The 16,245-nt window shown below is 31.5% G+C and overlaps 1 long non-coding RNA gene across 1 annotated transcript in view; it reads left to right on the forward strand.

Moving 5' to 3' along the window:
• Positions 1-16,245, forward strand: part of LOC105336714 (uncharacterized) — a 408,324-nt gene that overhangs the window by 23,802 nt on the left and 368,277 nt on the right. The gene's annotated exons all lie outside the window — the stretch shown is intronic.

The raw sequence follows: 16,245 nt of genomic DNA on the forward strand, positions 1-16,245 counted from the left end.
TTCCTGTTGTTTGGGGTCAGAACAATCCCATAGGGTCATGGCCTACAATACATTTAATTCATCATAATACATTAAGAAAAAATCTCCTTCCTGGTATAACTCATATAAACATGATAATAAGTCTCTACACTTACTTACATGTAATACACAAATTTAATACAAAATGTCACAAGGTCAATATGGGGTCAATCCAATAGAGTAAGTCTGACAAATGACAAAATAACCTTAGCAATCAGAATGACAGAAACTGTGCAAATGCGATAGGATAGGTAATGGTGATAAGCTTATTCAAATAGTAAAAGATGATGATACAGTTTGCTGGCAAATTTAGAAAGTGAAAATATTACCTATACCAGTGTCTCATAATACTACATGTATTATGCTTACCTATATTTGTCAACATCATACTGATAATCCAATTAGAGCACAATATCAATCCCTTTAGTTGATCATGACAAAAGAAAGTTTATGCATGTTAATTAATCCTTTTCTGCATATGGAAAACGCATACCGGTATGTACACCAAGTGAAACATATCTAACCGAAGAGCTGGGCAAAACTAGTACCCACTAATGCGGCCTGCAGACCTGTCTTGTGTACGTAACTTCAAACAAAGATCAGTTATTTGTAACATGTATGTATTTTTATGACTTTTTCCCTCAAAACCTATTGCACAATTTATCAGATTAATTACTATGTAAACCACATATTGCAGTCTAAAGGTGGTACATGACACTTGCACATTGTGATGCACTCCTTTTTGAAATGAACAATAAAGTTTAGATATAATATTTCTCCCCCCCCCCCCAAAAAAAAAAATACCTAACAGTGAAGTGCAATGGGTTAGAGCGTTAACCACGTGTCCGTAAGTAGCTGCTGGGGCTTTTTTTATTTTATACTTAAGTTTTCAAAAATTTAAAAACATTTTGTTTGGCCAAATACATGTATGTTAAAATTTTAAAATTCAAAAAAATCATTGTGAAAGAATTTTGCTTATAACGCACATTTATCCACATAAATATTTACATGTGTCTTATACCACCTTATATCTTTATTATATTATATAATTATGTAATTATATCTTCTGTCCTGGCAGTTCTGAACTGAAAACCATTATTCAATATAATTACATGTATGTCATTTATTTTGCACTGTTTACAATCTTCTTTGTTGCAACTATATATACAAACTTTCGTTGTTATCAAAATAATGATGTATATTTATTTATGAGGAGTGTGGGGGAGGGGGTCAGAGTAATGCATGTAATTGTGTTTGCAAAAATTTCTGTAAATTGCAAGTAGCTCGTTTTTAATAAAACTGGTACTTTAACAAAAGAGTGTTATTTATATTTAAAAGCATTTTTTTTCATTTTGGTAAAAATGATTTGCCTCCGCCTACTTCGAAGTAACGTCAAAATACTGAAGAGTGGAATATGGTTTCAATTTGAAACATTACCTTTAGATTATTAGCTTAATATATTTTTTTAATTTTACGTTATTACAAGAGCAAGTTCTGAACCACCAGATTGATAAGTTGAACAAGTTAAACGGTTGCCCGCGTGTATATGTAATGCTTTAATGTACTCAAACTAAAGATAAGACGAAGAATTGTACGTGCTGTAGGTCAGCAGATATTGATAAGAAATGCACAATTGCGTTGGAGGAAAATGTCTTTATCTTTACTTAAAGCAATTCCATTTATTACCTTTACACTTGACAATTTTCTCGTTTCGAATGAGGGAGTAAAAAGAGATATAATCCATTTAGAAATGAAAAAAAAATGGACGAAAGCAAAGTAACAGAATGATTTTTTTTTGCCATTGACATTTTTAATATTGTCTCGTTTATTTTTAGGTAAACATTTTATCAACATTTCTAAAAATCTATTTGATTAATGTTCAAATAATTGGTATTGTATATCGCTAAACGTAATGGTTTTATAATCAAAATGATTCTCCTCAACAAATTTAAAATTCTGTATTTGAACAATATTATCTAGTTAAGAGTACATTGATGATTACAATAAAGACAACACTCTATAAAATTAACGCAATGGCAAAAATGGGCAATACATAAACACTTTTTAACGAGTAGCCATGGAGCTCTCTAGTTGTTCATCAAATTTATTTTGACCAGTGAGTTACAGATCGGCAGCTCGACCAGTGCTATATCGCTAGATGATAAAAAAAGAATTGCAGACGATTTTCAAAGACTGTTTGAAAGGTAAGAATGAGAAGTTTGGGGAATTTGTTAAACTGGACGATATTTAAGGACAATTTTTCATGGGTCTTTAAGAAATAAACGTTTCATTGACAGTTTTCGGAAAAACAAAACATTAATTAGATTTGATACTTACTGACCATGGACATATATCGGGTTGATCATGTACACTTTCTAGTACTATTGTTAAATTACAAAAGCTTGCGAAGGTTAAAGACCATTCGATTTAAATTAACTGTTTTCAAGCAATAAAAAAAAAATGATAGTAAGTATCGAAATGACTTAACACCAGATTTTGATTTTAATCTAAACAGTTTTTTGTTTACCGTTACTTGTATTTACGAAAAAATATCTAATGTTTATCATTATCGTATTCAAATTAGTGCGTCATTTTACACATTCGTGTATATCCTATGTTTTCCTTTCATTCTTATTATTAAATCATTATGAAGTTTTTTTTCACAGGAATAATTCGTCTGAATTTACATTTTTGTTTGACACCTACATGTACTTACTAAATATAGAAAAAAAATCACAGGTGGGCACAACATTTATTTTCTAAGCTAATAGCCACCCAGAAAACGTAGTTCTGCTTTTACCGATACTTGCAACTCTACCATTAGAGGTTCTCCCTAAGCATACGTATACATGGTCACCACTGGAAACATCAACAACAACAGTACTTGAAGAAAAATCCCAAGCACTTGGAGAATCAGACTCTGACTATCTAGTACTAATAACGTCGGCATTTTCCATCAACTCAGTGAATACTCAGCCACGACTTGAAAGACTAAGTGAACACGTATGTTTCGGTGGCGGAACATCTACATTATTGTATTGCTTCCTGACATAACATTTTTATGCTTCTCGTTGATAAAGAAAACTTGTAGAGCTTACCAATAGAGAAAATGATGTGAAATACGGCTCCAGTTTAAATTTAAAAAAATCGACATTTTCCATGTACCCAGTCTTTGATGAATTTACTTTAATGTACGAGTTTCATAGTTTCTTTTTTTATCTGAGACTAGACTTTGACCCGTGCGTGCACGGTTGACATTGCATATGATATAGGACATTTACGAAATACTAGTAGATACACAGACACACTGTATATTGTTGACATTTGCATAACCAAGCTATTGTATACAATAATGCTATTAATTTCACTTCACTCTGCAGAATCGCTCTAAAACGATTTTGGAGAAAATAATGTTGCATTGAAAACAACAGTCAAACTGTTCATAACAAACCATTTTGAAGCTGTAAATAAATACCTTTCTTTAAAAAGTTTAATTCTATAAATTGCGGAATTCAACATTTTTTCAACAACTCTTTTTACACACCACGTTGACATTTATTCGAAACTATCGGTACATTTTTATGGCAAATTCACTGTGTTAGAGTTATCTCCCATTTCATTGATGAACAGAAAAGAATTTCCAATGAAAATTTACACGCATGCAAATGTGATATTCTGGAAACATAAAATAAAGACTGAACCTCCCATGATTTAGCGTGAATGTAATGCGCATGTGCAAGATTGAAAAATCCAAAAAAACTCAGATGTTTTCCGGAATTGTTTGAGGAATTTTCGTTGATTATTAATTAACATAGCTTGATTGATTAAAAAAAAAACAAAGTTGTAATCTTCAAATACCAATGATGTTTAAAATATATAAAACAAAAGACAGTACTTTTCCAATTTATCAGTATTAAAGCCCCGACATTCGAGTCTATTATTTTAATATAGTAGTATAGATAAAACAATCACACAAATTATATACACCATTAGCTGTGGTAAAGGTAAATTGTTTACATTATATCCTCATTGAATTTTAGCTCCGCTCTATATTTGAAAGTCTAAAAAATACATGAACACAATGAGGAACATTTTCTCCTTCAGCTGGTCGATGTATTTAGTCGAAATCTATAAGATATGTAAATGGAGCGAATTGCACCTCAATGAGCTCTAATGTAACTTAATTAGAATTAAACGCAAAAGTCCAGTTGGCAATCCCTGTTGTAAACTACTGATGTTTATCATGCGTGAAATCGATTCACCTTTCCTAATGTAACATGTCTGAACTACACTTGACACTTGAGATCTATATCGGTAAGCGTGTTTGACGTTAATTTATAAGCAATTGCTATTCATTAATTCGAATGCTTTAATTGTCATTTGTGGTTTAAACTGATATTACTTCTAATCGCTAAATTTACATTAACTACATATAGTGAGACTTTGGAGATATTAAAGTAATGTAATGATCTACAACTTGAAACAGCGCCCTTTAAATGCATTAGGATTTACTGATTGAAAATAAATAAAGTCTGCAGTTATAAGCAAGTTTAAGTTCTATTTATAAATGACTACTAATATTTTTACAATAAAACTTAAACTAAATACTTTACAGTTACTAAATCGCTGGAAGAATAGAAAACCTGTGCATACCAAACACAAGAAAGTAATTCAAAAATGCATTTTCCCGGGATCTTCATCTACAAATTAATGAACATCGATAATGTTGATTACATGGTGCATTGATCATAGGTTACAAGCAATTAACCAAGCGGTTGGTTGGTGGTTCGAGTCCATGCACAAACAATATTTTCTTTCATGCCCATAGATACAAACATTTTAGTGTTACCTTACGCATTTTCATTTGTAAATATTGCACACATTAAATTCAAAGGAAATTTGTTTAACGCTTTTAGAATTAGTAATGTATTATCATGATTGCAGGAGATACATTAGATTCTAACACTTTACTTTAACAACAGAGGCAAAACATACAGCTCGTTTTGAGTAATATACACAAAAATCAACTGTTTGTATGAGAACACACTTTTCTAATATGTCCTACAGAAAAAAAGGTTCAAGAGAGGATAAGTATCTACAGATTGAACTACTTGTCCTTAAATTTAACAACAGTTCTATAAAACAATACATTGAACAGTAACACGGTAAATCAAAGCAAAAAGGAAGTTGATATGAAGTTCAAATTATTTTTATCCAAACTGATATTGAAATGTTTAATTAATTCTAAATCGTAATTACGCGATGTTGATTTGAAGCGACAATACGGACAACAAATGCTGATAAGGGTAAAACAAAATGAATTATAACGTGTTTATTGGGATACAAGTCTCAAAATTAAATGTTTAATTCAGTACCTTTTAAGGTTGGGTTTTTTCTTAATCAGTTTTGTTTTGTTTTTCTTTCTGTTCGAGAGAACAATTTACTTTTTTACAATTGCTACATAAACACAAAGTACATTTATTAGATTGCTGTAGAATATATAATACTTATGTTTCTTTGATACTTGTACAATAGCGCAAACTTTTTAAAATCATCGTGTAAGATTTTAATTTCTTAACATAATAAAAGACTTTTTATCTATACTATTTGCTGACCTTCGACAGTACATGTATTCATAGATAGACGATTGTTATACGTAAAATCAATCTTTCATACCATAATGCTGGTCATCCTAGTCATTTGGTTCTTTGCATTTCAGTGCACTCTGGGAGATTTAAACACCAATTTGGAAGAAAAAATTGGGACGTTGGAAAAGAAGCTGGAACTTCTATCTGATGTCGTATTTAGACTCTCATCCGAAAAGGATGAACTGAAGGCCAGAATGAAAGCTCTGAAGGAGTCGGGGACCAACGCAAACCGTCTAGAAAATTGTAAATGTGAAACTTTACAAAATAATGTTGAAAAGCAATCTGTCTTAAGTTCTTCAAATGCAACCAATGGGAAAGAAGAAAAGAAAAAAGGATTCAACCAACACGAGGATATATCTATCAATAGCAAACGCATAGGTAATGTTAATATAATTTTGATACAGTTTGACTTTAAATTTTGACAATAGTGACATTTGATCACATTTGGCTATGCGATTTGGATCTTAAAATAGTCTAGTAATGGTACAGTTATTACTCTTCTGTTTTGTTTCTTAACAGTTCCCCCCACATCAACACCAACAGGGGTGATTGCTTTCCATGCTTATCTTTCACACGACAGCAGTGGTCCTCTACCTAGGCATCACATTCTAAAGTTTGACATGGTTCCTTTGAATAAAGGAAATGGATATAAAGCTTTTGACGGCATTTTCATCGCTCCTACGTCCGGAACATACGTATTTAGTTGGTCGTTTATGTCTGACGTACATGGTAATGTAATCACCGAACTGACAAAAAATGCAGATGTCATTGGAAATAGATTTGCAGATTCCCTAAATTCAGCAGTATATGATTTCTCTACAGGAACTGTAGTTGTTGACATTCTTCAGGGTGATCATGTATATGTTCGAATGGGCGGGTCGACTGGTCAAGTAAAAAGTATCTCAGTTAGTAGAACTACGTTTTCTGGTTGGCTTTTACACTAGAATTTTTAATAAACACATAAAACGTTTTTAAGATGTTATTCAATATAAAGATACTGCAATGGACAGGGTAAAACTACTGGAATGTTTGCAATCATTTTCCGTGTAATGGAAGTGTTCTAGTTTATGATAATTTCAAGATGTTAAATGAAACAGAAAAGTTAAAAGGACTAGTGTAATTTTAGGCATCCCGAATCACCGTGTGTTTAGGGATTCTTGAACGTTTGAAGTTCCTTGAAGTAAACTCGTTTAAACCATGATCTCCAGTGGAAGGCTGGGTCTGGAATGGGAATAAATGTTCACATAAGAATAAATAGAGAAATTATTTTCTTAAAATCTGAAACAACAAGAGGGGCTTAATATTAAATATTAATATCAAAATGTTCTCTATTCATTGTAAATATATATTGTGTATTTCATACAATAAAACTGATATGATCAGAGATCAATTCCACATTGTTGAAACAATAACTATTAAAACAGCCATTGTTAAAACAATAATCACTGAAATTACAAAATGTGCTCTATATTGACCTTGGGTTTATGTGGAGAGCAGTTAACAATTAAGATTGTCAATTCAATGTAAAATCGTTACCCACTGTTTGTAGGAAGTGTACAATATTTGATCTTTAAATACAATATTACCGCAAGATCCTTTTGCCATAATTATTTGTAAGTTTCTTAAGTTGTTCAAGCTCAGGCCACGCTCAAAATTCCCTAGCAAGAAAATGAAATGCCTTGAGAAATAAAGTGAATTGGTGATGCACTTTGCCCCAACAGTAAGTTATTGAAATCTTTTTTCTCTGCAACCTAGCTCTGTCTTCTTGGATACATATACATGTACCTAGTGCAATGTACCTTGATCACACAAGCATAAAATTCCTCAACTATTTCATTTGACATTTAATATCTACATGAAATCCCTGAATTTTGATAAAAAGTATCTTATTGGGTTATTACAGTTAAGAGGTATAATGGTCGTGTCCATTTCTAAATTATATCAATCGTTATAAATAAGAAAAACACTCTACAACATAATTTTTTATAAAACACTTTATTACGAATAAGATCATAGCTAAAATTCTTAGTTAGAAATTCAAGAAAGATCTGATGGGCAATTTTTCCACCATCCAGCCTCCTTAACCATTGAACTATTAACTGTTAATGCTAACGCACGGTATTCAAATGTCAGTATGGTCTACTGTAAAATGCTAAACGTAAAAAATACTTTAATCAACATTTATATAGATCATGGCTGTCTTATCTTGTTACCTGATTACTGATTACTTGAATGTATGGCACCAATACACGCACTAAAAGACTTATCGCAAGTCTCAGTCAGAGCACAAATTGAAATATTTGCTCTCAGACTTTCAAACTTATTATAGAATGTAATGAAATATTGTAAATATGCATGGTGCTTCTAACATGTAATAATATTTTATAATATATGATATATGTTATATTTAATTTCATTTTTCCAAGATCTTAACATAAAAAAAATTATCTTGCATATTTTTCTTATAAACACTAATGTCACTTAATATTAGCTATCAATGTAAGAATAAAGAAATAGAACATTTTCAAGGGGAATGACTTTTACTATACAACTTTACAAAACAATAAGATCAGCAATATACATTTTCAATACACGAACTTTAAATCGGATATAACTTTAAAAGTGCCTTTAAAAGCTATACATTCCGATCAATTAACGTGAAAATATACAGCCTTTTTTGAAGACAGTGTCAAATAGTTGAGTTCAATTCCCTCTAATGTAATAGTGCATTTCTTATCAATATATGCTGATTCGCTGTACGTTCAAACCTTCAGATGTTCGTACAGTTCAGATATATATTTACCTTATAAACTGACGCTATATATTGTTAGGTTCAATGTATTTTAATGCATTTATGTATCCAAGGATGAAATTATTATAAATCTGAAAAAGAAACAGGGTCATCAAAATTCTAGCTGATGTATAACACATTTATAGTTTAAATCTCGCAATTAAGAACCAGGGATGGTATCAATTACAATGGAAAGTAATTAAATTACAATTATTTGGTTAAATCTTTCAATTCAATTACAATTACGTTACAGGAGTTTTCCAATGTTATAAATTGAATTAAAATTACATTGCAGATGTACTTAATTAAATTAAATTTATCATCAAAATAAATAAAACTATGATTTAGCTTCAACGCATTAACATTTTACAAGTCTAGACCACTAGATTTTGTGACGTCGGTATAAATTTGCATACTAAATTAGCCATCTGTTAACTGTTATCGACAAACAAATCAGATGAATGAGCTGCAAGGCATTATGGGCTACTACAAGTTTCAGTGTATACAAATCGTATTGAAAATATATACCATTTTGAATTTTCCTTTGGAAACTCATTTTGAATGATTTTTCAGATTTTATGAAATAAATATGGACAATTATGTACGAACTCTCATTTCTACGCTCACATTTTAAAAATATTACATATGAGGCCTTATATCAACCTTTTTATAAGAAAGTGTCTTCCAACTTAGCCAACATTTTGAAAAATACAGATAAAATATAGGTAGATTTGTGTTGGCTTAGTGGGAATGGGGTGCAGGTGGAGAACAAAAGAATTTAATTACAGGTAAGCTATAGTCTGTTTTCAGATGAAAGTAGGAGAAATAAATAAATATATATTTGTTAGCCTACAGAAGAATACATATGAATTGAACTTCCCCAGTACTTTATTTAATTAATTCAGATGAAAATCTGTCTGTACTTGTATGAGTATGTTTGCCAGTCTTTTGATACTGATCGGTTTTGAAGCAACAGTTGATCAACTAAAACAACGGTATTTTTCAATGTGAGCTTTGAATAAAGTTAATGATACGTAATCTTTCCTTTCCTACCTTTAAAGTAAAAATCAAGAGGTACAAATATTCCGGTAAGCAATTAAATATTTGGTATAAAACAAAAACAACGTGCGTTCAATCGTAAACACGTTGTAGACCGTCATGCTTTGCGACTCATTTACTGGATTGGAGAATCTGTTAGACGTAAATATTGTCACATGTTAAATAATGCTATCCATATAAGGTAGTGTACCTGGCCTGTTTAAAAAGGTATGTCCATAATTTGAAAAAAAATCCTTATAATGAAAATACTTTCAATGTTTTAGAATTTGCTTACTACTCTGATAAATAACATTTCTTTTTTATATGGCAAACTTAAATATTATGAAATATTTCAAAAGCTACAGCTTAAGTATTAAGCGAGACACCAGGAGGTAAGGGTGCCGACTTAGTACACCAGAAATCTCAGTGACAATTCGACAAATTTTCTTTAAAAAATTAAGAAAAATAGAAAATGTCATATCAATAATCAATTTTAAAAAGCATTTGTTCATATTATTTTGTTTAATTGTAATACACATTTTTTTCAAATTATAAAGATGTAGTATTACGTCATATTGATACATGTAGATTTCAGCACAATTTCCGACAAATGCTTGATTTTCAGTGACGATATTCTGTGGTCAAGGTGCATCTATTATCAGACAATAAATTACCTGCTAGACATAAGATAAGTAGAGTTTCGATTCATAGTTCTTAACTATGGATACAATGGCAATGTTATGGCTCCTTATTGGAATTATTAGTATTCAATCTGCTGTTAGCATCGATGCAGCAGGAATGACATTAAATCAACTCGAAAAAATGGTGGCGGATTTGAAAATAAGTCATGAACTTTTATCACAGAAGATATCTGAGATACAATTTGAAAATGACTATTTTAAGGCAAGTATGAAAAAACTCAGTGCAGAAAATGAACGATTGAAAGGGAGAGTTCACGACTTGCAAGACGAAAATCAAACACAAAAGAAAATCAACAGTCAATTCAAAATGGAAATCTTCGAAATTAAAACACTGCTAAAATCGAATGAATTTGAAGAATTCATTAAAACAAAGTTTAGTTTTTTGCAAACTGACGAATCAACAGTTATTGACACAGATGAACAGCAAAAAGATGACTTCAAAACTGTTAAATCAATTGGAACCAATTCCTCTAACCCCGGATTTAAAGAAAGAGGTACAGCACCCGATACCTTTGGTAAAGCCTCATCAAAACGTCTACTTTTGTCAGGTAATCTTTTGTCGTTTAACCTCTCCTATTGTGAATACATACACTATTGATACACCATTGATGTTGCTTTCAGTTAGCTAGTTATCAAAAGATTTCCTTTCAAAACAGTTTAAAGATTACATTGAATGCCATATCGAAAATTAAGCTAAACAGTGCTATAGTTATCTATTGTTCTATTGTTATCTTTTTCGACACCTTTTTGTGCTACTGTGGTTTCATCAATATTCGTTGAATACCAATTTTCGTTGATTTCGTTGTTAAGTTTATCCTTGAAATTAAATATTCATTGAACTGCAATTTCTACTAATATTTTGTATTGATAGGGTCTTTGGCCACGAATTTACGTATCCTTGAAACTGTGATTTTCACTTTATCCACGAAAATTGATACCCTTGAATATTAATGAAACCACAGTATATGGAAATAAAAAAAAGTTTAATGCTTAACAAGCATCTTGGAATGGTTAATTTTTATGTGTGTAACATTGACACAAAAACCCCAAATATTTCAAGCTAATGTTAAATGCCTTATAAAAACAGATAACCAGCCAGTGACAACCAATGGCGTTGCGTTCTTTGCCTATCTCTCAAGAGATGAACCAAATCCAGGCACTCACAAGACGTTCGTCTTCGATGTTGACCACACAAACATTGGCGGTCACTACAGTCATCATACGGGTGTATTTACCTGTCCCAGCCATGGTGTTTATGTCTTTTCTTGGAGCATATACTGTGATGTAAGTGGCTATGTCTACTCAGAACTTGTCGTCAACTCGTCTTCAGTGTCGGGAACGTTTGTCGGCTCACAGAGTGTTGGCAACGTTCTGTCTTCGACGGATTTAGTAATTGTAGTGTTAAACGCTGGTGACGAGGCATACATTCGAACACCCCTAAATCCCGCGTCAAGTGGAAAGGTTAGAAGCCATGCCCAATTTCGATCTACATTTAGTGGATGGAAATTAATCTAGAAATAGAGTTGCTGTATAGATTAAAAAAATGATAAAGGTTCAGTGTTTTTCTTTCAAATTGTTTTGATTTCTAAAAAATATACATGTTCCTCTAATAACATATGGCGTAGTCGATTGTTGCGGCTTCGCGCGGATTCATCATAACCGTTTGACAACCCTTACATGCAGTGAGCTTGTTCAAAAACATTTGAAAAATGCTAGGAGAGCAGAAAGTCACTAGCTATAGTACTTGTAGGGAAAACTCAGTAAATAAACGTCCAACTGGAGAACGGTAAAACAACCAAGTTTCACGATACCTACTTTGCACAACATTTTCATTTTCACATTCCATACGTCAAAATAAGCTCACCTTTTTTTTTTACAGCTTTGCTTTGGTTTTTTTCTGACAGTTGTGAACTTTATCAATTTATAAATGCTTGTGATTTTCATGATTTTACCTTTTACTCTTAAGTTTATACCATTGCATGCAATTCAACACAAAACAGAAAGAACGTGGAATATATGAGTAGTCGCTTAAAAAAATTAATTCTACATTATAAGCTGTATAACATATTAGGTTACACACACAAAACACACATATTTTTGTAAATAGGAGCAGCAAATGTATCGAACACAATAGCCTTAAAATGCGACAGTACATTCAAACGGCTTGTATTCGTGTTCATTAAACACTTAATATGCAAATTCACTTCGTAAAAAAGGATAAAATGAAGTAAAGAATCGCTAAACATATAAAAATGGATAAAAACGGAATATATAAAATTAAAGCTACATGAAATTAAGCAAGCCTAAAGAATAATCAAAGTACTGAAGTACTGACGGGAGTTGATTTTATCGATTAGATTATCATTTATTCAAAATCAACGATTTGTGATTTTGCATGGCAAGTAGTATCAGTAATCGAAATATTTCTGAGAAATTGTATGGATCCAGGCAAGATTGAACTCTTGTCTTGTTCAACCAAACGCTCGACTGTCTCTGTTTATCCCCGACAAGCAAGAGAGACTCTGTTTTTTTCGGATTGTAACGGAGACAGCCAAGCGTCTGGTTGAAGGAGACTACATTGAATTCTAGGGTAGAAATACATACGACTTTAAAAAAATATCTAAACTGTTTGTACAATTGAAAATCTTACTATTTTCATGGTATTTATAAATAAGTTTTCTTGACAATGCTTCAGAAGACATAGCATCGAATTTAACTATTATTTTCAAGACATTAGTGTTGTCAGCGGTATAATTGATTTGTGCTTGTGCTTAGGTCCAAACACTGTTTCACTTTCGCTTTGCCCAAGTAAGTGCATAGGAGAGTTGATTAAAATAAACTCCCAAAAATGAATCTAAGTAAAATATAATAAGCATTGGTATGAAAACAACACAGTGTCATTTATGTGTAAATGTACGGAAGAATAAAGAAGTTTTAAAATTAGAATGAGAATTTAAGCAAGAAACATACACTTTTGGTGAATGTCACGACAGCCGTCGTGACTGTGCAGCCAAACACAACAAGATTCGATTTCTATTTACAATTTTTATATAAAATAAAACTAAACAAATAAACATAATATATACACATCATGAACAATAAAATTTGAAGTTCTCTGTTGTCCCAAGTCTCCATTACGGGTATGTAGAATAGTAGAAGAAGCCATCCTGTGAAGAAACGGACGAGATGGGTAGAAATGGCATAGCGTGAGACAGTGACGGACAGGTATTATCATGGCAAGGGACTGCCAGAAACTGGATAAGGACCGTATCAAATTAAACAATAAACATATTTTGAGTTACATGATTCATATACGTTACATAAACATAGACTAAGTCACGCAGACTTAAATATAACATTATGGCAACAACAGCACGCCATACGACAGCACAAAACCACAGCGAATACAAACACTGCATAACGTTAAGAGTATCATACTAAAAAAAGAATAAACACGTCTAAACGATAGACAAAATACACCGTACTACACGGAAAAATATACACGTACACCGTACTACACGCAAAAATACAAGTATATCATGCATTTATATCCCAGTATAAAGCACACACACTCGACACGTGACCACACAGTAACACGCGCGAGCAATTACCTATGTTTAACAGTTCTACCTCGTAAAACCAGTATATCAAAAAGTAACAAAAACATAGCTTATATTAACTACAGAGTAATGTAAATAGACTGAGCCGTAGTTAAATTACAAAAGTATAAAATAGTTCAACTTTCCCCTAGTAGGAGAAAGGTTTACTTAAAACCTTAGCTGCTCATACATGTCGGAAAGAATTCGTGGCCACTGTCCTCCGGGTTTGCAATGCGGCAGTTTAAATAAGGTAATCAAACAATAGAAAAGAACTGACCAATACGTACTGTAGTCCTTGTACTTAATTGTTGATAAGAAGTAATTAAAGAAGTATATATTTCGAACTGTAGTTTATAAAAATATTTCTTTACTAGAATAGGATATCATTTATTCATCAAAAATTTGAACGTGCGTTTAGACTTCGCATTTTCGTGACAATTTCGTTTGCGATATTCAAGGATCATATAAAAAAACAATATGTATTGAAACGTAGTTATATTTTTTTAATTGATTACATGATCAAATAAAAGGATTTTGAAACTGAAAATTAATATTGACTATCTGTTCTAGCCATAAGTGTATGAACAAAAAATACCAATTTCACTTTCAAAATCATAAAGATCGGCAATAAACCAATACCAATGCTTAAAATTTGAATTAAATGTATATTTAGAATCGCCAATTAAATGTATACTTTCAATACAATAAACGAGAATTTATTTGTTTTGACATGTGGATTTTAATACATAGTTTAAAAAATGAAAAAAAGGTAATATTTTAACGTCTGTACGATTATTACATTTGATAATACGCTATACCTCTTTCTACGGCAAAATAAGGGATCTGTGGCTTCAGTTCAAACTAATTGTTAACTGTAAAGTCAATTTAGTACCTTATCCGCAGAAAATGGCACCTCCTTCATTTCAGTTATTTCCCTGTAACACATATTAAGGCTGTAAGCATCATGTGCTTTCTCTGTATTTTATAAAAGTGCTAACATAAAAGGAAAAACAATAAGAATCTGGAAAGGAAATTTGGTTTCCTATCCGATTTCTGGTTCTGTTCTGACATATTTCCTTTCCCAGTGACCGCATATACGCAACCGCTAAACTAGTTCATATTATTTAGTGACATACTTACCTCTTTTTATAACTATAACTGTGCATGTACAAACAATACGATACATCTATACTTATAAATCAAAACATTTTGCCAATAAACTTAACAAATCATGAATCAGAATTACTGCTTGCACCCTCTGTTTTTCCAAAGGTATGATAAGCTAATACTGAATTTCAATTGATTAGTAGATAAAATGATTGTAATAACAAACAAAAAAATTCTTTATGGGTCGAAGCGTAGAACGTCTTCGGTTTCGTCATTTACACGTTTTACAGAATCAAAATATTAGGGTTTGCTAAGAAAAGTGGATGTAGGCTATGCCTATACACTTCTCAAAAAGAGAATAAGACTATTTGTACTTGGTTTTCTTTCTCACTTACTGCATCAGTATGGGATCTCGCTGCTAAAGTGTGACGCATCGTAGCAAGTAAACCTACCTTCTCTGGTTGGCTATTATTTTTGAAAAAACAACAACAACAATATTCGATCAGTGGTAGTTATAATTGCTATTGAATATAAATTAATGTCCCGTATATTTATATGCATACTAAGCGCAAGAAGAGTGAAAATACTATTGATATATATGTGTATTTAAGCAACTGCATTTTTATATAGTTATTCGACACTATTTAACTAGCAAACAGTGAGATGTTATGATTCATTTCAGATGGAGAATTTTTTATTTATGTAAAAGTCGTTTGTAAAGTAATGATTAACTAATAAATTAAAAAAATAATACAAAATGCATTAAAAGTTTAGTTCTTAATGCTGGAAAACAAGACCCTGTCATCAACCTAACTCTCCGTATTATTCAAAAATCTACCGTTTGCTCTATAACCATACTTAATTTTGTTTTTGATATAGATATTTTATTATAATCGTTGTATATATAAAAATGACTACAAAATGTTCGTCTAGCTATTGTTGAAAAACAATATGATGACGAGTACAAGTAGATTAAGGTACAAATAATATCTATAAACAACAAAATGCAATGAATTTTGCAAATAATATGTGACAAGGGGCCTCACCGTCACCAGAACTAATAAATATCTACAGCTCACATTTACAAATGTAGATTAACAGTATATATACACCGCACGCAGTATATTAACTTGACCCATGAATGTTACTCGTTTCTAATATCAATATTATAATAATGGTATATTTGCAAAATGTCATTTATCATTCAAAAGTCTTAGTAAAAAGAACATCACTGTAGTAAAATATTAACCACAACGTTTGAGCTTTCTTAAGTTTACTTTAAAGTTCACAATACTTAATCAATCCAGATAGATTATTAGTTATTTTTAAAAAGAACCGCTTGT

The sequence above is a fragment of the Magallana gigas genome, chromosome 1 (genome assembly GCF_963853765.1).
Source record: "Magallana gigas chromosome 1, xbMagGiga1.1, whole genome shotgun sequence".
In the NCBI taxonomy this organism is placed as follows: Eukaryota; Metazoa; Mollusca; class Bivalvia; order Ostreida; family Ostreidae; genus Magallana; species Magallana gigas.